The sequence below is a fragment of the Panthera pardus genome, unplaced genomic scaffold (genome assembly GCF_024362965.1).
Source record: "Panthera pardus isolate Hobbes unplaced genomic scaffold, ASM2436296v1 HiC_scaffold_6, whole genome shotgun sequence".
Lineage (NCBI taxonomy): Eukaryota > Metazoa > Chordata > Mammalia > Carnivora > Felidae > Panthera > Panthera pardus.
Window position 1 is genome coordinate 89,997,530 of NW_026526991.1, and position 26,176 is coordinate 90,023,705.

Sequence of the window (26,176 nt, forward strand, 5' to 3'; positions counted from 1 at the left end):
AATATTTTCCCTTGAAAATTTTTTTTAACCTCCAAAAGAAAGTCTAAAACTTGGATCATAGTCATCCAAAAACCTGCTCCTATTCCAGTGTTCTCTGTGATGGAAAATGACTCGACCATCAACTCAGTTGCTCAGACCAGAAACCAGAGTTTCATCTTTAACTCTTCCCTCATTTTTATTCTTCAGTATAAAATTAACTGCCAGTTCCTGTAGGATATCTTGCTCTCTCTGTCTACCACCACCACAATCTTGGTCTAAAACTTTTATCTTCTCACCTGGAATGTGGCGTTATCTCTGAAACTACTTCTACATTTTCTGTATCCATTCCTTGTGTCCTATAATCCACTTTTTAATATTTTAGTGATATGTTTAAAAGAGTCACCAAGTATCTCCTCTGGGTATAGCTTTCCAGTGGTTTTCGTGCTGCCTTAGGATAACCTCTATAGATGTTACATATGTAAGATTTCTCTTTCCCATTAATTAGATCATTAGACCATGTAACCTTTCCCACTTATAGCTCAGTACCTAGTACTTTGGTTTACTCAGTAAACCAGAAGTTTGGTTTACTGCTTATTTGTATTTGTTGAACAGATGATTAAATAAGTTAAAAAATTATAATTGAGTTATAAGAAAATGAAATTAAAAAGTATTTGTGTCACTCATATGAATTGATTAATTCCTTTCACTTTTATGAGCTTATTAATTCCCTTAATAATTATTTATATGTGTTAAGAATAAAAAAAGTTAAAGGATAATTATGATAGTGGTTCACCATCAGATATGATTCTTTTTTTTTTTTTTTTTTTTATAAATTTAGTGTTTTCTCCTTAATTCTTTTTTTTTAAATATTTATTTATTTTTGAGACAGAGAGAGAGAGAGCATGAACAGGGGAGGGTCAGAGGAAGAGGGAGACATAGAATCCGAAACAGGCTCCAGGCTCTGAGCTGTCAGCACGGAGCCCGACGCGGGGCTCGAACCCACAGACCGCGAGATCATGACCTGAGCCGAAGCCGGACGCTTAACCGACTGAGCCACCCAGGCGCCCCCAGATATGATTCTTTATTAGTGTTTTGCAATGGCAACTGAATTTTTTTCCTTTAGTGCTAAGATTTACTTAAAACTCATAATCCCCTAAGAAGTGGATTAGATTTATTGTACTACTTTGCTCAAGAAATTGAACTGATATATTTGGCAAAAAATATTTCAGTTCAATCCAGTCAAGAATTGAACTGACAGGTTTGGGAAAGACTTTTAAGAGATATACACTTTTAAGAAGTGTATAGAATGAAGTGTTAACCAAAAAAAAAAAAAAAAAAAACCAAAAATTGTTATTCTAAGCTATCCTAATTCATGGGTCACATTATCTAGCCACAGTCTCTTTTTCAGGAATTGCCATTTTTTAATCTTCACATTAGTAGTGAATACTATGGTTCATTAAAACAAATGAGACTCCTTCATCTGTCTCTGTCATGGAACTCAGGATTGTCATTGGTATGAATTTAACTCTGACAACCAGAGTCAATATCCTGTTACAGTCTTCCTTAGACCAGCCTGCTCTATCTTAGCTTAAATATGATAAATGTGGCTATATTAAAGTGACTTTAATAATGTGACAAATAAAACCCAAACCCAGCAAAAGGAAGGGAATAAGAAAGATTAGAACAGAAATAAGTGATACACAAACTAAGAAAGCAATAAGACAGATTAATGAAACAAGGTGATAGTTCTTTGAAAAGATCAGCAAAAAACAAAATCACTAATGAAAGAAGAAAAATAACAACAAACATTACAGAAATACAGTTGTAACAGAATGTTATGAAAATATACATGCCAACAAATTAGACAACTAAGAAGAAATGGATAAACTCCTAGAAACATATAATCAAAAGTAAAGAAAGAAGAAATAGAAAATTTAACAGACCAATTACCAAAAATGAAATGAGATCAGTAAACAAAAAACTCTCCAAAAAGAAAAGTCCAGGACCAGACGGCTTCACAGCAAATTCTACCAAACATTTAAAGAAGAGTTAACAACTATTTTTCTCAATCTATTCCGAGAAGCATAAGACTTCCAAACTCATTCTGTGAGGCCAGTATCACCCTTATACCAAAACCAGATAAAGACACCAAAGAGAGAGAGAGAGAGGACTATAGGCCAATATCTCTTATGAATATAGATGCAAATATCCTTAACAAAATATTAGCAAACCAAATTCAACAATATATTTAAAAAATCACACCACGATCAAGTGGGATACAAGGGTAGTTCAATATTCACAAAACAATCAGGGTGGCTGGGTGGCTCAGTCAGTTAGGTGTCTATTTATTTTGGCTCAGGTCATGACCTTGCAGTTTGTGGGTTCAAACCCCGCATTGGGCTCTGTTCTGACAGCACAGGAGCCTGCTTGGGATTTTGTTTCCCTCTCTCTCTCTGCCCCTCCCCTGCTTGCCCTCTATCTCTCAAAATAAATAAATAAAACTTTAAAAATATGAAAAAAATATTCACAAAACAATCAACATGATATGTCACATCAATAAGAGAAAGAAAAACCATTATAATCATTTCAACAGATTCAGTAAGAGCATTTGACAAAGTACAAAATCTATTCATGTTAAAAAAAACCCCTCTGCAAAGTAGGTCTAGAGGGTACATACCTCAACATCATAAAGGCCTTGTATGAAAACCCACAGCAGCATTGTACTCAATGGGGAAAACCTGAGAACTTTTCCCCTAAGGTCAGGAACAAAATAAGGATGTCCACTCTCAACATTTTTATTCAACATAGTACTGGAGACCCTAAGCACAGCAATTAAACTACATAAAGAATAAAAGATCCAAATTGGTAAGGAAGAGGTAGAACTCTCACTATTTGCACCTTACATGATACTATATATAGAAAACCCTATACTATAGTATAGAAAACCCTATACTATATATAGAAAACTCCACCAAAAAAACTACTATAACTGATAAATGAATTCAGTAAAGTAACAGGATACAAAATCAACAGAAATTGGTTGCATACATATATACTCATAACGGAGAAGCAGAAAGTGAAATTAAGAGAACAGACCTACTTGGGGCCCTGAGTGGTTCAGTCAGTTAAGTGTCCAACTTCGACTCAAGTCATGATATAACAGTTTGTGGGTTTGAGCCCTGCATCGGGCTCTGTGCTGACAGCTCAGAGCCTGGAGCCTGCTTTGGATTCTGTGTCTCCCTCTTCTCTCTGCCTCTCCCCTGCTTACTCTCTGTGTCTCTCCATATCATATAAAAAATAATTTTTTTAAAAGAAAACAATCCCACTTACAATTGCAACAAAACCAAAAAATATATATCTAGGAATAAATTTAACTAAAGAGGCGATAGACTGTACTCTGAAAACTATAAAACACTGATAAAAGAAATTCAAGATGACACAAAGTAATGGAAAGACATGCCATACTCATGGGTTGGGAGAATATTGTTAATATGTCTGTACTCCTCGAAGCAATCTATACATTTAATGCAATTCCTATCAAAATACCAACCACATTTTTTTACAGAACTAGAAAAAGCAATCCTAAAATTTGTATAGAACCACAAAAGACCTTGAATATCCAAAGCGATCTTGAAAAAGAAAAACAAAGCTGGAGGTATCACAATCCGAGACTTCAAGTTATATTACCAAGCAGTAGTAATTAAAACAGTATGGTAATGAAATAAAAATAAACATATACATCAATGGAATAGAATAGAAAACCCAGAAATAAACCCACAATTATATGGTCAATTAATCATTGACAAAAAAAAAAAAAAAAGAATATTCAATGGGAACAAGGCAGTCTCTTCAACAAATGGTGTTGGGAAACCTTGACAGCTACATGAAATGTAATAAAACCAAACTGCTTTCTTTTACCATACACAAAAATAAACTCAAAATGATTAAATACCTAAATGTGAAACCTGAAGTCATAAAAATCCTTGAGGAGAGCATAGGCAGTAATCTTTTTGACATCACTCTAACATTTTTCTAAGTATGTCTCCTGAGGAAAGGGAAACAAAAGCAAAAATAAACTATTGGGATTACATGAAAATGAAAAGCTTCTGCACAGTGAGGGGAACAAGTAACAAAACTAAAAGGGAACCTCCTGAATGGGAGAAAATATTTGGAAATGACATCCAATAAAGATTTAGTATCAAAAATATATAAAGAACTGATAAAACTCAACAGACAAAAAAAAATCCAATTAAAAAGACATGAACAGACATTTCTCCAAAAAAGATGGATAAACACACACATGGAAAGATGCTCAACATCCCTCATCATAAGGAATATATAAATCAAACTACAATGAAATATCACCTCACATCTGTCAGAATGGCTGAAATCAAAACCACAAGAAACAACTATTGGCAAAGATGTGGAGAAAAAAAAAACACTCTTGCATTGTTGGTGGGAATGCAGAGTGGTGTAACTACCATGGATAACAGTATGGGAATTCCTCAAAAAGCTAAAGATGGAACTATGCTATGATCTAGTAAATACTGGATATTTACCACCCAAATACAAAAACACAATGGGGGTGGGATAGAAGGGAAAGTGGGTGATGGGCATTGAGGAGGGCACCTGTTGGGGTGAGCACTGGGTGTTGTATGGAAACCAATTTGACAATAAATTATATTTAATATAAAAAAATAAAAAAATACAAAAACACTAATTCAAAAGGATATATGCACCCCTATGTTTATTGTGGAATTATTTACAATAAGCCAAACTATGGAAGCAGCCCAAGTGTCCACTGATAGAGAAATGGAGTGGTATACACACACACACACACACACACACACACACACACATGCACACATGCACACAGACACACACACAGTGGAATATTTTTCAGCCATAAAAAGCATGAAATATTGCCATTTGTAAAACATGGGTAGTGCTAGAAAACATAATGGTAAGCAAAATAAGTCACTCATAGAAAGACAAATATCACATCATTTCACTCATATGTGGAATTTAAGAAACAGAACAACCAAAGGAAAAGAGAGAGAGGGACAAGCCAAGAAACAGATGTTAACTATGGAGAACAAAGGGAGGTAGGTGGGGAATTTGGGGAAATAGAGCATGGATATTAAAGAGTATACTTATCATGGTGAAAAAAAAATCAATGATAAAAAAGAATTAAATTTAAAAGTGAAAAAAATGCAGCGCCTGGGTGGGTGGCTTAGTTGGTCAAGCATTCAACTCTTAATTTCAGCTCAGGTCATGATCTCGCGGTTTCATGGGTTCAGGCTCTGTGCAGGTAGCATGTGGCATGGAGCTTGCTTGGGATTCTCTCTCTCTCTTTTTCTTTCTCTCTGTCCCTTCGCCACTCAAGCTGTCTCTGTCTCTCTCAAAATAAATAAATAAAACTTTAAAAAATTTTAAAAACAAAAAATTGTGATTTTCGCTTTATACATTAAAAAATAAAGTGACTTGTAATTTTTAGTGGCTTCAAAGAACTGATAGAGTTTTTTAAATTATTTTTTAATTTTGTAGAGCCATTAAAAGAGGTCTTTAAAGGTCTCAGTGGTCTGATCATGAAATTAAAGTTTCCTTTAGACTGTACCATTTGTTGTTAATAGTGATACCTAACATTTTTTGAGACCAACTCTGTGCTACTGCTCTATATACATGTACATGTTTACGTGTATTAACACATTTATTTCTTGTTTCAACCTGGGATATTATTATTACTACTTAATAAATGAGAAAACTGAGGCACATAAAGGTCTCCAAGTTGTGTTTACAGATTTGTTATAACCAAGGATTAAAGAGAGGCGTATGGGGCTTATGCACAGCTCAGCCAGTTAAGCATCCAGCTCTTGGTTTTGACTCATGTTATGATCTCACGGCCCTGAATCAGGCTCTGTGTTGACAGTGTGGAGCCTGCTTAAGATTCTTTCTCTGTCTCTCTCTGCCCCTCCCCTATCTTTCTCTTTCAAAATAAGTAAACAAAAACAACATCTAGAACATGGCTGAATTTAGACACTGCAACACAGTATTCAGCTCAAACTCTCTCTAATGAAAAGAGTTGAGAACTTTAAAATTTTTATTAATAGCAGTATTTTTTCAAGCATTTCTCACAGCACTAAAACTTGAAATGGGTTAGATGCCTCTCTGAAAAATCTCATCATCATGAGACAAAGGAGAATGAGAAATACTTACCTGTATTGAAAATATAATAAAAAAACTTCCAGATTCACTTTTTCAATATTAAATTTGGTGACTTTAAGGAATTTCTAATAATTTTAAATCCCATCTTTACCAACACAATCAAAAGCTAAATTATTTCTTAGTTTATAAACAAATAGAAACATTATTTGGTACCAGCTGGCAATGTGTACACTCTGCATTATGAAGTAATGAATAAAATAATTGAAACTCATATACCTTGACTTTGAGGCAGAGCTGTACATACAGATTAGAAGCAATTACACCATAATTGAGAGAACATGGCTGTCGGTTTCTGATTCAAATAAACTCTTCAGAACCATAAAAAATATGTACAATAGGCAGAATAGTGCCTCCCCAAATATCTCCATGTCTTAATACGTGAAACCTGGGAATATGTTAGATTATATGGCAAAGAGAAACTAAAGTTGCAAATGGAATTAAATTTCTTAATCAGCTGACCTTAAAATAGGGAGATTACCTGAGTGGGTTCAATATAAACACAAGGATCTTTAAAAGGGAGGGAGAAGGAGCATCCCAAGCAGGCTCTGGGCTGTCAGTGCAGAGCCTAATGGGGGACTTGATCCCATGGACCATGAGATCATGATCTGAGCCAAAACCAAGAGTCAGATGCTTAACCAACTGAGCCACCTCGGTGCCCCTCAAAGAGCCTGTAGAAAGAAGCTAGAAAGCAAAAGGAAACAGATTTTTCCCTAAAAAAGCCTCCAGAAAGGAACACAACCCTTCTGACACATAGATTTCCACGCAATGAGACTATTGTATTTCTGACCTACAGAATTGTATGACAAATTTGCCTTGCTTTAAGTAACTAAGTTTGTAATAATTTGTTACAGTAGCAATATACAATCAATACAATGTGCAAGTTGGAAGCTGCTTCCTAATTGATTGGAAAATCAGAAACCGGAATTATAGCAGACAGCACAAAAATAGTCCTCTAGTCTTCGTTGGCACATTCAGCTGAATTTAAACAGGATATTTAAAAGATGTCAATCATGAAAACTTAGTTTACTGCAATTGCATGTAACATTCCATTCAGTTAAAATTTTCAGAAATCAGTTTTCATTGAGGGTTAGTTACTCATTTGGCCTCAAGGAAAAAGTGCCAACAGAACTTAGGCACCTGTCAGAGAAAAGGCGGCCCCTGTCAGCTGTTTCCATTTACTAAATCTACAAAGGTACAGCTATCATCCAAATAAGCCCAGTCTTGGGGTTACAAAACCCCAACAATGGGAACAAAAATATTTATTTTACCGAAGAACAAAGAAAATGTCTGAAAGTGTCTGATCTTGATTCAAAAACTTGTCTACACTACTGAATGAATATATCTATACAGGAGACATGAGAACGGTAGGGGAATTAAATTACGAGGTTGAAGAAAATGATCTTTATTTCAGAGAGCAAGTTGTAGCCATTGAAAATGTACCAGTTTTTAAGGTGTATATAAATGTCATGGAAGATCAAGATTGTGCCAACATAAGACATGTTAAAGTCCAATCAAGCCAAACCATCTGTATTTTCAGTAAGTTGGAGGGAAACTCTGCAGAGCTACGGAACTAACCTGGTTCCTGAAAAAAAACTCTTGGCTGTAAGGATGATCTGAAATTACCATCTTTCTTTATCATGCAGACACAGAGATGCTCATATTTTAGCTAGACATAAACTGGAACTTCCTCAGCTCACTTTGCTGTATAAATACAAATAAGACCACAATGAAATATATATAAAAATATATATATATATATATATATATATATATATATATATATATATATATATAAAATTTACATTATGTCTAGTTTGGAATTGGGTGATGACAAGGTAAACATCTTATTATTATCATGAGCTCTGATAGTATTTTCACCTAAGTGGAGACAAGAGGTGCTTCGGGAAAACATTACTTTTCAAAAGTCTCTATTAGGTGCCTTTTTACATGAATAATTGACATTTTCTTATACATGTATAATCCTATAGAAGCCTCACTTCTCATTAGACTGCCTAAAGCTTCTTGTATACAAAAAATTTGAAGCTGTTTTTTATTTATTCTTGTTTTGGGGAGATATTGACTTGAATAAATGAACTCATTTATTCATACATCTACAGATGACCCTTGAACAATGCAAGGGTTAGGGATGCTGACTCCTCCTACTATTGATTAGAAGCCTTACCAATAACATAAATGGTAGATTAACATATATTTTGTATGTTACATGTATTATAACTGCATTCTTAAAAAAGCAAGCTAGAGCTAGGCAAATATTACCAAGAAAATAATAAGGAAGAGAAAATACATTTTCAGTACTGTACTGTACTTATTACACAAAAAGTTTAAGTCCTTTGTTTAAAAAATGAATCACCTGTCAGAACCTACATCAATATTGTCTTGTGTAATACAACACACTGTAGATGTTATACATGTTATTAACACTAGACATCAAAAATAAAAGATAATGTGAAAAATTCATATTTTTCTTCTCCCGGATAGGACACTTTCAACTACATTAAAAACCTTCCCAGGCAGATATCTTTTCTCCTCAGTGATTTTCTTACTGCCATCTGGGAGCTGCTCCTTCTTGATCAGCAGAAGCTGCTTCTCCCGTTATCTTGTCATTTTTTTAAAGACAAACTTATTTCTAAAATTATCAAACCATCCTTTGCTGGCATTTAATTCTCCAGCTTTAGGTCCTCCACCTTTCTTTTGCCTTAAGTTGTCATCTTTTGCCTTAAGATGACTTTGCTTTGTCTTGAGTCATATTAGACATAGCAATATATATTGCCTATGTAAGGCATATAAGTATGCCTGTCTTTTAGCAATCCTGCTGCCACATAAAAGCTGCACTTTGAATATGAGATAAAAAAATATGTCACAAAAAGTGCCAAGTTTTTGTGTCTGCTGGTGTAGCTTCAGTCATGATTCACAAAGTTTCTTTCATTCTTTTTTTTTTTTTTTACAGTAGTCCATATATTGGGTTCATTTATTTCAAAACGGTGGGCACCTGTAGCTGTAGACCTCCATCTATAATACATATCAAGCAATTCAAATTTTTCTTGTAATGTCATGACTGTTCTCTGCATCTTGGGAGAAATTCCAGCATCACTGGTGACACTTTGTATGGGCCCCATGGTGTTATTCAAGGCTTATGATATTATACTAAACACGATGAAAAATATGTGAGAACCTCAAAAGATCACTTTTTACTGCAATATGCAGTTTACTGGAGAGACCAATTACTCACGTGGAAATGATTAGCATCACATGGTATTTTAAGTGGATATTTGCAACACTTGAGCTCACCACTATAGCAAGAGGAAGTGGCTATGAAATTATTATAGTAATACTGTGTGTAGTATAGTTAATTTTATGATTTAATATTGTATCTTTACATTTGTTTACATTTCTCTCAACTGAATAGAGCCATGTGTGGTTTGTAAGTGTGTGTGTGTAAATTTTGATAAATTTTGACTTTTTATAATGGATTTGTGAATATATTATGGTAGTAAATAATAAAAAATACCTATATCTACATATATTTTATGCATTCATAAGATGCCTAATTTTTTCTTATTTTTTCATCATTCCTAGGCTATGCAGCTCAACTGTGAATTTTTCCAAATTGTCACAAATCTCCAAAATTTTTTCCAATGTATTTATTTTTTAAAAATCTGTGTATAAGTAGATCCATGTAGTTCAAACCTGTGTTTTTCAAAGATCAACCTATTTACTCTTTGAAGATTTAATTGTTCAGTACCTGTTTTTTAAGTATATTTTATCTTAGGCACTGTACAAAACACTTAGAATACAAAAATGATCAAACACAGCTCTTACCCTCAAGTAGGTAAATTGTGTCTAAATTTATAATACAAGTTTATAATACTATACCATGTGAGAATTACTTTAAAAAACACAGGCCTCATTTAATTTGGGGGAATTTTATGTAGAATACTGTGAAGCTTATTTTTCCTTAGAAAAAACAGAAGTAAAATTCATGAATAACATATTTAAGACTTATATATTGGGTATGTTTTTATTTACATTGTCCAGTACACCAGAGATAATTTCTTGTAAGTCATTGAGACCTGGTTTCAAGCATGTTTGATTCCTAAGTATTGTTAAAATTTTAGTCTTAAACATGATAAAGCAGTTGAAGCAGTAATTCATTCAATTCCTCTGAGTGTATCTTAAGAGTAAATAAGAGAATGAAAACTATGTAATGCCGGATACACAAATGAGTAATTCTAGCATCCCCAGTGCCCTTGAGATAGAATCAGAACTGAAGGCATCAGAATGAACTCATGAAGTTTTGTTTTTTGTTTTTGTTTTTGTTTTTTTAATCTTTCTCTCTCTTTTTCTGTCTCTATGTATCTACATGTATCTATCTCTATGTATCTATCTCTATGTATCCTTGGAAAGGCCTAGAAAAAAATGTCCATCTCAATATCAGTGAGCATCCCTAACATCCAGATTGTGATACTGAAATACTACCCACTGAAAGAGAGTAGGGCTCCTTGGAGGACCAGCTGATTTCTGATTTAGAGAATATATAAGATGAGTCTAAGAGATCCTATTATTGTAGTTAGTAAGGAAGATATCAGAGAATACAAGGGTGTACCAATAGGAAGTGAAAGCCAACTTGAAAAGGCTCCCATTGGCCAATAAGTGCAATAACTGAAATGGATGAAAACATACAAAACATGTTTAAATGCATGCATTCATAATGACACACATACACACACAACTAATTAGTTGCCTTTGTACAACATAGGGTTAATAGAATACACCGTTAAACCATTTGTTTTGTCTTTTTTTTATATGAAATAAGACTGAATAAGTAATAGATGAGAAAAATTTCTCCTTGTAGAAGTATTGCAATTAATAAATGAAGAATGAATGATAAAATTGTGTTATCAATGGTTTACAATAAGTCATGAATTATTAAATCTGGGCGTCAAGCATCAGTGGATGCTAACATCACAAAAGAAAGCAGCCAGGCATTTTGTACCCTCTGATATAGAATCCAAAACTACCATAAAGAAGTTTTGCAAATAACTTAACCATAATCTATCTGGTCAAACTTTTGTATCCAATCACTAGTGCTCAAGAAACACAGAAGACAGAGGAACAAATTAAACTAAACACAGGATAGAAATCGATATAGGAAAAACAAACTAGTTTCTTCAAAAAATAAATTACAAGAAAAAAAGGAATGCAGATGAAATGCATTAACAACAACAACAACAACAACAAAAAACTGTAAAAATATACCCACCCACCTCTTCCAAAGAAAAAAAGGCAAAACAACACTATATACTTTATGTATATACATTTGGATGATGAGACTATATAGAAGAATATAATGTGATAGCAGAAGAGTGTTCATTTGTGGGGAGAGGAAGGATATTGTGATGGGGAGGTGCATGGAAGGCTTTATGGGTGGCAGGAAAGTTTTGTCTCTTGACATGGAGGGTGGTTAGAGGATTATTCAACTTATAATAGCACACTGAGTTGTGTGTTTGCTTTATATCATTGCTGATACCATACATTTTAAAAAAGAAATAGGTAGCTTGAATTTTTAGATATGTGGAATTTGTGGAACACCTTGGTGGTTCAGTGGGTTAGGCCTCTGACTTCAGCTCAGGTCATGATCTCATGGTTCGTGAGTTTGAGTCCCCATTTGGGCTCTGTGCTGACAGCTCAGAGCCTGGAACCTGTTTTGGATTCTGTGTCTCCATCTCTCTGTCCCTCCCTGGCTCGCAATCTGTCTCTCTCTCAAAAATAAATAAATATTAAAAAAATTAAAACAACATCAAAAAAAAGGTATGTAGAACTTGAGGATTTATATAAAATCTAACCTAAGATTTTGAGTGAATATTTGTGCATATAGTTCTTTAATTCAGGAGGTAATTTTTGCATTTGAAACCACGAGCCTTGCTTAAGGAGGATTTAATTATTTAAGAAGAGATGTAATCAATCAGAAAATGGTATCCTGATGTGGGAGACAACCCGTATTTAATTAATGGACCCCAAAAGTAGAAGTACAAAGTAGTCTGAGAAGTAGGGAGAAAACCATAAGCCACTATCACCTCACTGTGTCCACTTCTGGTACTACAAAGAGGGAAAGAAGTGAAAGGCAAGTGGCTCCCTTCTAAGAACCTCATTGGGTGGTGGCACACGTTTCTTCCCACATCCCTTTGCCTGAATAAATAACTGCAAGGAAGGCTGGGAAATGTGGTTCCTTATTCTGTTGCCGTGAGACCAGAAAAAACAAAACAAAAACAAAACATGACTGTTTTATTATTAAGAGAAAGAAATCATCTTATTTAGAACATTCATGATGAAATGGTTTTCAAGTTCTCTGGGAGGCCTGGAGTTAGAATGTGAAATGCAGACACTCAACCAGGTACACTAGGAGCAAAAGTCCCTAATAGATGTGGAGGAACAAAGTCAGTGGATGTCAGTAAGTAGGAGGGACATAGGCAGTAGAACAAGATGTCACAGGGTTCTGAAGAGTAGAGTTGAAGTATGAACTATTGTTTAAGTATAAAGCATTAGAAATGAATGACCTGTAAGGCAGTGGCAGTCTGGTGAATGTTAACCTTGCCTCCTGTTCTTTGGTATGTGGGGGGTGAGAGAATGAACAGTTTCCAGAGGAGGGCTTCAAAGGAGCAGGTCGTTGGGGAGAACCAGGTTTCCCTTTAGGAAAAGGAAGTGAAGGAAGGCTAAAGAATTCAACAATCCATCTTGTATAGATTAAATCTCATCTGGAAAATAGTGCCTCTCCCTATATTTTACGACTTGGAATTTCCGTCATTCTTCTTATATTGAGGGGGCATGGAATACAAAACACTAATTAATTCTGATCTAGCTCTTAAAATTAGCTGTTTAATTTAAATACCTTAGTACTGTTTAAATAACAATATATTAGTATGTTTATAGTAAACAATTTCAGGCACATCAAAGTTATATTTTTATACTATGAGACTATTCTGGGGTGCCTGGGTGGCTCAGTCTTTTAAACGTCTGACTCTTGGTTTTGGCCATGAGGTCATGATCTCACAGTTGGTGCGTTGGATCCCTGCATCAGGCTCTGCACTGTCAGTGTGAAGCCTGCTTGGGATTCTGTCTCTCTCCCCTTTGCTCCTCCCCCACTTGCACTATCTCTGTCTTTCTCAAAATAAATAAAGTTAAAAAATAAAAGAATATGAGACTATTCTTTAAAAGGATTTATATTTGTGAAACATTATATATTTTCATTATAAAATACCCACAATAGATTGTTCTCTGTTATTTCAAACTGTCTATAGAATAAAACCATGAACAGTTACATAACTAGGCTAAATTTCATAGTATCCTGATCCACAATCATTTGGACTACTTTATTTTATCTGACACAGGAACTTAACCCTTAAATATTTTCTTGGAAAACAATAATAGTCCTTGGGAAAATTCTAGGGGCTAAACATAGTTCTATGAAGCTAAAGTAAATTGCTTTTCTATCCTATCCTCCAATATATAAATTTTTATCTGTTTGACTTTTTAAAAATCTGTGTCTAGACATTTTTAATTTTTTTTAAACGTTTATTTATTTATTTTTGAGAGAGAGAGAGAGAGAGAGAGAGAGAGCGAACAGGGGAGGGGTAGAGAGAGAGGGAGACAGAATCCCAAGCAGGCTCCATGCCATCAGCACAGAGCCCAATGTGGGGCTCAAACCCACCAACCATGAGATCACGACCTGAGCCAAAACCAAGAGTAGGATGCTTAACCAACTGAGCCACCCAGGCGTCCCTGTGTTTAGGCATTTTAAAAATAAATTTAAATATATTGGGGAACCTGGGTGTCTTAGTTGTTAAATGCCCAACTCTTGATTTTTGCTCAGGTCAAGATCTCTTGGTCATGGGATCGAGTCCCCCACTTTGGACTCCCCCCTAAGCATGGAGGCCTCCTTGGGATTATCTCCCTCCCTCTCTGCCCCTCCCTTACTTGCTCTTTGCACGCTCTCTCTCTCAAAATAAGCAACTAAAACATCAAAAAAACACTATAAAATATTTATTTACTTTATTTATTGTCATATTTATTTCCATCTAGTTTAAGCTTCATTGCTACATGCTAATATAGCTTAGCCAAATTTTCCAAACATGCAAAAGTTTATCCTTTCTGTAAATATTTGTTATAAGGAAATCAAAAACAGTTTCTTCTTTGGGGGAACTCTAATGTGGATCTGAAACTAAAGTGGTAAATAGTTTTATCTCACAAATGAAATCTCATTACATGGTAGTACCTTTCCAGGACATGGTTTGAGAAGAATTGTGTGGGTGAGCAAAGCTCAGGGAGTGATAATGCCCTGTTACCAAGGTCTGCCCTTATGCAGAAGAGGAGAGTGGAGACACGCATGCCGTATGGTATCCATTACTGTTCTAGTAGCTAGAAACATGTCCATGTTTTTCACCAAATACAGTGAGACTTCTAGGTGAATTAAATGTTCAAAATATTATGGGTTTGAAGAAATGTCTACTTAGTGATATTTTACCATTAGTGCAAGATATAAGTTCTCAAGAAATACAACTTCAACTGAATCTTCGAGAGAGTTTTTGCTATGATAAATTTGATTTGAATATGATTTAGAGAGAGAGCCTAGAAATTTTTAAAAAGACAAATGTAGGTAAAACCATTACAATGTAATTATAGTGGTAATTGTAATGCTTCTAAGGACATGCTTATTGTATCAACTCCTACCCCACAAGGCATTTCTTTAAAATATGTGTGTTCCATTTAAAACATACATCTGAAAGGCATACATAATATTATTTACTGCATAGGAGCTACAGCAATAAGAATGCATTTAAAAATCAACATAGTATAAGAGTTAAGTGAATTAGTATTGTTAAAAAGAAAACAGGCCCAAAATGATGTCACTTTGACCTAGTTTCCAAACCAGGGCTTCATACCTAATATAATTGCAATTTCAGTCTCTCCCAGAAATGCGGTCTTAACTGGTCAGCCAGGAATTTTTCCATCAACACCAATGCTTAAAACCCTCTCCATTCCTTCCCACCCTAAAAGGAAGACTAGGTAATCTGCATAAGAACCCTAGCCTTTCCTCCAGGGGAAGCAACTTTGCTTGAAACAATTATTTTATTTTGCTAATAATTTTCTTGCCCCACCCTCCTTGTATAAAAACTGTCCATTTTGTACAACTCCCCAAAGCACCCCTCAGTTTGCTACATGGGGTGCTGCCTGATTTATGAATTGTTTGATAAAGCCAATTAGATCTTTAAAATTTACTTGGTAATTTTTTGTTATTGAACAGTATATAAAGGTTAAATGAAAAAAAATAAACAGTAAGGCGAAATCAGAACATTTTAAAACATCCTGAGAAGCTTATATATTATGGCAATAAAAGTTGGTTGACAGACTGTGAGTTTAGTAAATGAATTCAGTTCCCTAATCCCAGAATAACAATAATAAAATAAATTGGGGTTTTTAAGATCAGTCCAGTTACTTTTTTTAGAATGGTGTCTGGCTGGTAGTATGTGATTTTAAAAATTAATATTAAAAAAATTAAAAAAACAAATAATATCTATTTGCAGTTTGACAGTACCAGCAAAAAGGACTGACAACCATTCATTTGATCACCACAATTTTCAACATATGGAAGTCAAAGTAGATCAAACTGAAATAGAAGGGAAAAAATGGCTGACACTTGCTTTGTTACCTGAAGGAGAATAAATCTGCCAGTTTAAAAAAAGGTAAGGAGATGACTCATTTCCCTGCTACTGCCTGACTCAGTTCGAGGTTCTGATCAGCTCTCCTTACAACCCAAAAGGGGATATCTGTACCAGGGCTGTTCTACCATACCCCTTTTTGCATGTTTTCTAAAACCAAAATTTGCAATCATTAATGCAAATATCCAGAGGCTACAATGGCTAAGCATTTAGTTTACTACATCTGGGAAAAGGAGATGAGAGAGTCCCATGAGAAAGTGCAAAAGTAGATATTTTTTGGCAGAAGGACTTTATATTGATTAGAATTACCTAGAAATATGTTTACCTTCTCAAAGTGGTCAACCAGAAAACAAAACAAGATAAATGAAGTCCAGAATTTAGTGAAATTGGCTATTAGTGACCAGTAACTGTGTTCGCATTTACTCTTCCTCTAGCTGAAAACTTAACAAACGTGTTCTAACAGCAACCAGATAAAAAAAGGGGGAAATAGAAAAAGCTAAAGATATTATTTATGAGTAATCAGTGGAGAAACCCTTCATTCCTAAAAGGTGAGTAATTGAGAAAAAAAATCAACACAGAAGATGTGAAAATATTTTGTAAGAAATAAAGTGTTTAGCAATCAAGACACAAAAGGAAAAATTACTTTTGAAAAAATATATGCTATAGTATACCTAAGTAAATTGTATAAAAACTTAAGTTTGGGGCACCTGGGTGGCTTAGTTGGTTAAGAATATTACTTCAGCTCCGGTCATAATCTTGCCGTTCCTGAGTTTGAGCCCTGCATAGGGCTCTGTTCTGACGGCTCAGAGCCTGGAGCCTGCTTAGGATTCTGTGTCTCCCTCTCTCTTTGCCCTTCCCCTGCTCATATGCTGTCTCTCTCTCCTTCCCAAAAAAAAATAAACATTAAAAAAAACTTAAACTATTTTTTATAAAATGAAGGAACCATATGTTTGATTAAATACAATGTGAAAATAACATACAAAATAATATAGCAATAAAATGCATCATAAAAATGTAGAAGAAATTGGATGAAAGGGAGATGTTAATTAAAAAAGAGCTTAATGATCTATTGAAATGTAAGAAACTAAAAGTTTAGTCTCACATTAAAAACATTATTCATGGGGTGCCCAAGTGGCTCAGTCAGTTAGGCCTCTGAGTTCAGCTCAGGTCACGATCTCACTTCATGAGTTTGAGTCCCGTGTCGGGCTCTGTGCTGACAGCTCAGCCTGTTTCAGATTCCTTGTCCCTCCCCCGCCCCTGCTCTGCCCCTCTCCTGCTTGTGCTCTCTCTCTCTCAAAATTAAATAAACATTAAGAAAATTGGTCAATATGGACTAAGTCTTAGTAATTATTGCAAACATAATTTTAAATATGATAATTAAAAATTTTATTTGGTATTAATAAGCTAGATGAAAAATCATAGACTATTTCATCTGAAACTGAAAGGTGTGCTAAATTTTCTGTTTTACAAGAGGAAAGAGGATTAAATAATGCTGTTTCCTTTTCACTGATGATTAAGATAATAAGTTCATATATACTTTTTAATAAATATATATAATTGTTATGTATTATAGAGACTTATTAGTTGAAGACAAATGGCATGTATAATTTCCAGAACACTGGAAGAGTCAAAATTGGATGACATTTACATTATAATCATCAGGGAAATAGGAAATTACAAGTTATGTGTTAAGAACAGAAAACCGAATGTGACAGGATCAATTGCATTTCTAATGACAGTAAATATAAGCATCTAGTTGGATTAAAAATCGTCATTCAAAAAATATATCCTCAATTGTGTAATTTCTGCAACAAAAACATAAAAAACATCAAAGCAAAGTTAAAAGTGTTTCCAAGTATGTTACTCAAACATACACACACTATATTCTCTCTCTCTCACACACACACACACACACACACACACACACACACAAACACACACAAACACACAAAACACAAAATTAGACAAGATAATAAATATTGGTGTCTAGTACCAGAAATCAATATAGGACAAAAAGTATCAAGAACATTTTATTGCAATTTCTAAAGAAATTATAATAAATGTGGGCATTTATGTATAAAAAAAGTGTGTGTGTGTGTATGTGTGTGTGTATGCATATGTACTTCTTAAAAAGTGAATTAACGGACACTTCTGGGATTTTATATCCAACTCAATTTATTAATATTACATTTTATAATTATATTTTATAATTTTTCTTTCATAATCTGATCAAGATGAATCATTGAACAAATAGTACATGAATAAATCATAGCAGAAATTAATTTTGGATTTGCTGTTTTTAACCATTCATTTTTTAAATGGTAACTATAAATGAAAAATCATAATTAAACAGATAAAAAATAATTTGCACATGCTAACAACGAAAGTTTATTTAATGAAGAAATGCTATGAACTTTCTCCTTCAAATCAAGAATAGGATAACTATTTCTTCTGGCAAATTATTTTAGAAATATAGCCAAACAATAAGATAAATGAATGTATAACCGCTAGAAAAGAGGAGATTATTATTATTTGTAATGGTATGCTTATGTATGAAGAATGTGTTAAGTCCTTAAAAACGTGGAGACACACTATTTCCAGATGAGAAGATACAAAATTTAAAAATTTAAATAGATATTTGAAGAATTCATACATTTTATTTAATCCCCTTATTTGGGAAATTAATGAGCTGATTCTAAGTCACTTTTGGTAAAGAAAATGATGGAAAAAATATTAGTAGGGACTTGCATATGAAAAATGATACACATTTTATTTTTTTATGTTTACTTTAAAAAAAATTAATGTTTATTTATTTTTGAGAGAGAGGGACAAAGCATGAGTAGGGGAGGGGCAGAGAGAGGGAGACACAAAATCTGAAGCTGGCTCCAGGCTCTGAACTTTCAGCACAGAGCCAGACGCAGGGCTCAAACCCACAAACTGTGAGATCATGTCCTGAACCGAAGTCAGATGCTTAACCACCTGAGCCACCCAGGCGCCCCAAATAATACACATTTTAAAGACATAATAATTAAAACAATATACCAACTGATAAGTTATAGACATATGTGTCAAAGAAAATGTATGAATCAACCATAGCATATATCAATTTTTAGGTTAAGTTAGACGTGAAGGAAATAGTAGGTTGCTTAATAGATGTATCCGGGCAGGCACACTTAGTTAATCACCTGGATAAAAAATCTAAACACCATTAAATATGGATTACAATTATGAAGTAAGTTCTATAGGGAATAAAGATCTAAAAGGTGGAATCATGAAAATACTGTATCAGTGTTTCCTAAACCACTATGAAGCACAAGTTTGTCATTTGTTATGGAAGTTGTCAGAAAAAATGTCCAAATTGTTTGAGAGATGCTGAGTTACACTAAGGTAAGCATGTTTTTGTTGGTTTGCTTTAATGTAAAAATACATAGAGATTTTACTATGCTTTGTAAAATGTCAAGAAAGGACTACAGTTAGCAGTACTTTAAAAGTGGCTTATTCAGGATACTCTTTTGAGAACACTTTTGTTTTGGTTAGGACTCTTGGTCACAAGTGGCAGAAAATGCAAAAGGGAATATGATGTGAACTAAGAGCATGAACAACTGTCATGACTAAGCCTCTCTTTCTCTCTTGAAGTTCTTTCTCTCTAAATACATTGGTTTCTATATTTTCTACAGAAAAATGGACTTTTTTCTCCAGGAGGGGAATATGGGTAGAGACTTGGGAAAACATGTTTTTCTGCATAGCAAACGATGTCAGTTTAAAAATTAAGAGCAGGAATCTAGTTGATCTACCTTGGATCAAATGCACGTCTTTTGGGTTAATCGCCGGGGTCAGTGGTAAGCAGAGGGTGAAGACTGGACCATGAGCCTAACTCTATATTCTGTTAACAGGAGGATGAAAGCCCAGAGACCTAAGCCACACTCATTAATATTTTCTAGAAGATTGTCCATCAGAATGTATTCTGCTAAGTACTGATTAGGAATAAAAAGACATAATTTAATAATTTCAGTAATTTCAAACATTTATTGAGTGCTAACTTAGAATGTGCAAAGCATTATTCTAAGTGCTTTGTTTTTAACTTATTTATTCCTCATACAAAACTTATGATGGACTTATGATGGTCTTTTGACTAGGCATTATCAGTTTCTTCATTTTAGAGGAAATTGAGGCACGAAGCATTTAAGCATCTTTAAGAGCTTATATAGCTAGGAAGTGGAAGAGTTGGAATCAACTTTTACAGTTAGAAAAAAGGATTATTATATTTTAAGATATCAACTCAACAACCCACTCTTGGTAATGATTTTGCTATAGTTTTTTGGAAAAAAATGTTTTAAGAAATTGATTGGCAGTAACATAAAGCATGAAGTGAAAAAATAATTACTTGGTATTGCATTGTATAAAGATTAGCAAGCCAAGTACTGTACCTTTATATATCAGGACTATTTCTAGGCTTGATTTTTATTTTGGACACTATTTATGGTTTTATGATTTGAAGGGATGGTATATGTATTACTCATTTGTTATAGTTAACAATAGAAAACTATTTGGTAACTCTCAAGTAGAGATTTAAAAATGATTTGAAATAGCAAAGATATTTGGTTGGCAAAGTAATTAGAAATTGATACAAATTAATGAAAATTAACACAAATATTGACATGACAGTTTACTAAAGTGGAATGCTTTACCAACAAAAAGGGCAAATATGTGAACACTGAGTAAAAGGAAAACTATGGTAAGTAGTTTGAAAGGTATAGGGAAGGCCTCCACCCTGTTCTGTGTCTCAGAGATCAGAAAAAAAATTTCCTGTTGTGTGAGTTCTGCTCTTTGAGGCAATCGGTGTTTGTCTTCTTATTCATAAAATGAAAGTGTGGGTATATTGAACTCCTATTCTGTCAGTCACTGGAGAGGACACTGGAGAGATGACCTTGAGTGGAGATAAGACTATGGTCTTCTTTTTATGGTGCTGAAAATCCTGAGAATAATATAGGAAAGTAATTTTGAATGCTATATGCACGTTACAAAAAGAGGGTTTCTTTCCTTCTTCAATTTTGAGACTCCAACCAAGTGAAAATAATGAGCTATAAAGTAGTATTAGTAGGGGGTGGCTAATCATGGCGAATTACATCAAAGAGGGTGCAGTGTTCTTATACAAAATCACTGTAAGTTTGAAACAAAGATTAAAAACCTCCTGACAGCAGTTTTTGCTGAGGATGTATGTGTTTGAGCGTGTGTATGTGTGTGTGCATGTGTGCACGCTCGTATGTGTGTGTAATAATGTATTCAGATAATCTGAAACTAGGTATGGGTGTATGGAATTATTTTTAGTTCCTTAGACTTGGATAAATTAAAAGCTCATTGCAAACTAGAAAATAGGGCACATCTGAGGGGATTCAGCCATAGTCTAATTGATCAGAGTACAGATCAAAAGAAAACACATATCATTAATTTCTCTGGATTAACATTTTCTTCTTAAAGGTTGAATATATAGCCATGCATATGTACATGCAAACATAGACACATGCACATGCACACACACACACACACACACACACACACACATAATGAATAAGTAACTAATCTAATGCTTATAGAATAATTTCAGTATGTGGGAGAAAAAATCATTATGAAGACTGTGAGAAAGAATTCTCCAAATAATTGAAGAAAAGGGTTACTGAGTGAGCAAGCGTGCAGACATCCCATGCATGCTTTTAGAGAACAGGCTATTAGTTTCAAAAGGTAGAGGAGAAAAAAAGTGGTGACACTGATTTCAATTAGCTAAAGACAAATACCTTGTCATGGTCCATCTGACCATATATTCCAGCCTTCACTATGAGCTAAGTAGACATCTTTCTATCTCAGTGTTTACCTAAAAGGTAGGGTGTTGATGAGAAAATGTTCTGGAACAACAGATCTGAATAGAGGTGGTCTGCTCACATAGCTAATTTTCCTGGTTTCCTTCATATACAGTCTTTCAAGAATGAGCTGTCTCAGAAAGAATCACTGCTATTCAGAGATGCACAGCTATAAGAAAGTAATCAGCATGAGACCTAAGCAAAAACATCAAAACAAAAGAGGGAGCCAACATGATCATGAAAAAAATCAGACAAGGAACATAAGCCAATAATTCAGCAAAACTGTTTTTTAAGAAGTAGAACAAAATGAAAACCTGTTCTCATAAGGAAATAACGAGTAAGGTTGTAGTAAATATGTGGGTAATTCTCTAACATTGGCTCTATAAACAATAATTGCTAATTTAGAGATCAAAATAGACTAGATGTAATTAAATACTAGACCACAAGGCTAGTATTTGGGGCTGGGTGATCCAAATTTTGAAAGATACTTGTATTGTCCAGGAGGAAGTATAGATATAGACAACTTTAGATTTTTCAGAAATGCATGTTAAATTTTTAGATGTAACCAGTAAGATAATAGAGGGTATATCTTTCTACAGCAGAAAGAAGGAAGGAAATGAAAGCAATTGCAACAACCCTTGATCAGTTTGGAAGAAGGTCCAGCGGTTTCAGGAAAATATAGAAAATTGTACAAATATAAGTGTTCTTTAAAATGGTAGAAATGAAAATGTATCAGAAGCACATAAATGTAAATGGTCTGAATATATTACATAAAATCTATAGGTTGTTACGTTGTGTTAAAAAAGAAAAAAAGCCAATCAGACATACTAGATACGCAAGTGTAAGGATTGCTTAAAATTAAAAGGACAGGAAAAGATATTCCAGGCAAATAGTAACAATAATAACAACAGAACTAGTGTAGTTATGTTGAAAAGAACCCAAACAGGCCTACCTGCAAAAAAACTTATCTGGAGGAGAAAAGGATCACTTTATAGAAATAAAATATTCACTTCACCTTGTCGGTATGTGAGATATGTATGTACTAAAAATAATTCATTACAAATTCATACCATTACACATTATAGTGCTACAAGAGAAAATGACAAATCCACCTTCATAATTAAATGATTTCATTGAAATCTTACATGATTTATAGATCAATTAGATAAAATATCATTAAACATGTAGACGATTTGAAAAAATAAGCTTTATGTAATGAGCATATGTAGAATATTGCATTCAATTAATGAAAATTACATATTCTTTTCAAGGACAAGTATAGCTTATGGAAATTGACCATATATTCTGTGACTTTTAACATAATTCAAAGTCAGCATTACACATACTATTCCTTCTGACCCCAGTATATACTTAACTATCAATAAAAAGATAATTTACAAAATAATTCATAAGTTTTAACTTAAAAACATTTCTATATAACTCAAGAGGAAAAAAATCACCAAAAAATGGAAAATATTTAGAAATACAAAATAAAGTTCTGAGGAAAAAAACATTTTGTGTAAATTAGGAGTTCAAAGATATACATCACCCTTATTTTGTAGCAGAAAATAATTCTTGAAAATATTCCATCCAACAGAAAAATAAATCATAACTGATAACTTAAAAGTGGACAAGTTGTGTCATAAAAGGACTACTGCCAAGAGCTGATAACAATTAAAACAGATTTATGCCTAAATAATTATAAGGATTCATTTTTGCTATGATTATCTGTGTATCCTTTAATCAGATAATAAATTTGGGAAAAATTTAATAATTTAGTTAGACATCCAATGCAATATATTTCTAGACAGGAAATGAAACTACTTTTTCTTTCTAAACTCCAAGAGAATTCTATTGCACTGTTTGCTTACTTGAAGAGGGCTTCCTCACGGTGAAAATGATCCCAGCTCGGAGACAAAAAAAGTGAAATCATGGCCTGGAGGCTGACACTGGCAACGTACTAGCTTGTTCATTCAGTGAATCACGTAACTCATCTACATAACGTGATCCTTTCCATAGACACTGGACGAAGCTATCTTTTTGCCAGCTCAGACACGGTTACTATTTCCTTATGCTCAATTCACAGACTTGCTTTCTCCGCGGAGCAGGTGGCGAGTAGATGGGTAGAGTATGAGTAGCATGTTATGGAAAGAGCCTTAAGTTGGAATAAGAAAAACTTGATTCAAATCCAAGCTCTTAATGACGTTAATAATGACATAGGTGACGTTCTTCATAACGTAAATGACATCCGTTCTTTAAGATCTCTCTGAATCTGTTACCTGATATACAGTGTTACATTAGACAATGCATTTTAAAAGCTGTGCACCATATGCAAGTTACATTTTATAATTACTTTTTTAAAGTGGGGCGTATCACTTCTGTCTTTAATCGTAAGTGCCGGAAATCTGTTTGCCAGGCTCGAAAGTGAGGGGGCAATTGGGACACATATGGGTTCATGCCGGCCTTCAGTGAGCTGTCAGTACAGAGGCAGGCAGACAGGACAGGGCAGGAGCCCAGCATGGAGTGACAGAACAGAAAGGAAACAGCTGCTTTTCTCCAACAGGAACTCCAGTCAGTTTGAAACCCATATGTTAAGAATATCTACCCTTCCTTTAATAAGAATTTCCTTTTGGAGTCATCATCAGCATGCAGCCTTATAGACTACTGGCACTAGCAGAAAGATACTGAAGAAAATGTGCACAAAGGAAAAGTCCACCAGCAGACGTGACTGAAATTGGCTCAAGACTCTGACGGACATAAAAGTGAGCAGTGAGGAAATGACAAAGGGATATGATATCAAGGCAATCTGTAGGGTCAGCCAAAGAGACAGAGAGAAAAGAGGGAGAGAAGCAACGAGGGAGGGAGAGAAGGGATAATCAAAGCACAATCAGTTTTTCAGGAAGTATTTATCTTCTGGAGAGTATTTACAAACTTACTCAGATCTTAAACTCCTCTACCATTTAAGTTTCACGATACAATTAAGGAGCTGCTTTGCCTCAGCAGTACATTTGAATTCAAATATTCTTCTATGTATTTGGTTAAGTACAGGAGGTTTATTTGTTTCCGTGTCTTACCTGAAGCATACATCTTCCTGAAATGAAACATGATCTCATTTCTTTGCAAGAGTGAAATATGCTCATACAAGCTAAAACACTTCTATTTCAAGGGAACATTATGCTTCCTCTGAAAGCTTTTATTCCTGTTTGGCAGGTTTGGCTTGTTTGGGAATCTATTTTTCATCAAACCCTGGAGGGCTATATGGAAAGAAGGAGTTTACATAATGAATACAGGATTTAAGCACACAACAATGAATTAGCTTCTCTGTGCTAAACAGAATTTGTGCCAAGCGATACTTAGCAACAATATGGAAACAAAAATATATTTTTGAAAAAAGTGAGTAAGGCGAGCATATTTCTCCATTTTTTTTTTCCCTCATATTATCATGCATTTGAATGTGGGAGTGGGTGGGGGACAGGGAACAAGTGATTTCAATTCGCGGGAGCAGAAGTGAACCCTTGAAAATGCTACTTTAGCCATTCTGTGAGTTTGACTATCAAGTTATTTTCCTTATTTCATTAAGATTTGATGTGTTTTCTTTTCTCAGGTTTAGGAAAATGTCAGTTTTGTTTTCTCAACTTTAAGACCATAGTAAATTTCAATTTTAAAGTATTTCTTATTATCTAATCATATTTCAAAGAAACAGAAATAAAAGGAATATTTAAAAGGTTAACAAGAAAATACATGTGGGTAGTTTGTTGTTATTGTTTCTGTATGCTACTGTTGAAAATGAGCAATGAGTGTGGAAATTTTGTGGCAACGCATAAAATTATCTAATTGGATCCAGGAACGAGGTTTAGCCAGAAGCATGCTTACTTTATTGGAGAAGGTCTTAGCAACCAAAATTATGTTGGGTCACTTTTTTGTTACCAGAATATATTATAGGATCCTCACTTTCTTCTTTTTTTGCTTTCTTTTAATTTTGTATTAGTTTTTTTTTAAGACGGGATTTCTTGGATAGAAGGATGGAGAACAGAAAATTGAGAATTTCATTCACTCTCAGTGCTGCTTATGAAAAGATATTTATAATATGAAAATTTCAAAATGTACACCCTCCCTTCATACTCCTTTCCTTAGAGAGAAACATAAGTGTGAGAGATTAACACAAATTGGAAACTTAGCCTGGAAATGGAAGGTGACAATGGTTGCACCTTTATATTTTAGTCATAACCTAGACTGCCATTCTTAACTTTGAGATTCTGGAGAGGTAGAAGGGTTTAAAAATAGCTTTATTTGCAGTGATCTTTCCTGAATACATTTATGCTAAACACTCACTGTCTCTTTGCATTGATTCTTGGAATGAGCCACTAATTTTTAAGAAAATAC

At 34.2% G+C, this 26,176-nt stretch overlaps 1 protein-coding gene across 3 annotated transcripts in view; it reads right to left on the bottom strand.

Annotated features, from left to right (window-relative positions):
- PIK3C2G (phosphatidylinositol-4-phosphate 3-kinase catalytic subunit type 2 gamma) overlaps positions 1-24,929 on the bottom strand; it is a 350,214-nt gene extending 325,285 nt beyond the window's left edge. Inside the window, exon 1 of one of the 3 annotated variants that reach the window (XM_019452113.2) lies at positions 23,665-23,897. The gene's annotated coding sequence lies outside the window, so the exon portion shown is untranslated. Of the gene's footprint in view, positions 1-23,664; positions 23,900-24,867 lie in introns of those variants that run through there. The other 2 variants (XM_019452112.2, XM_053894931.1) reach the window with 2 other exon arrangements.
- Between the last annotated feature and the right edge of the window lie 1,247 nt (positions 24,930-26,176).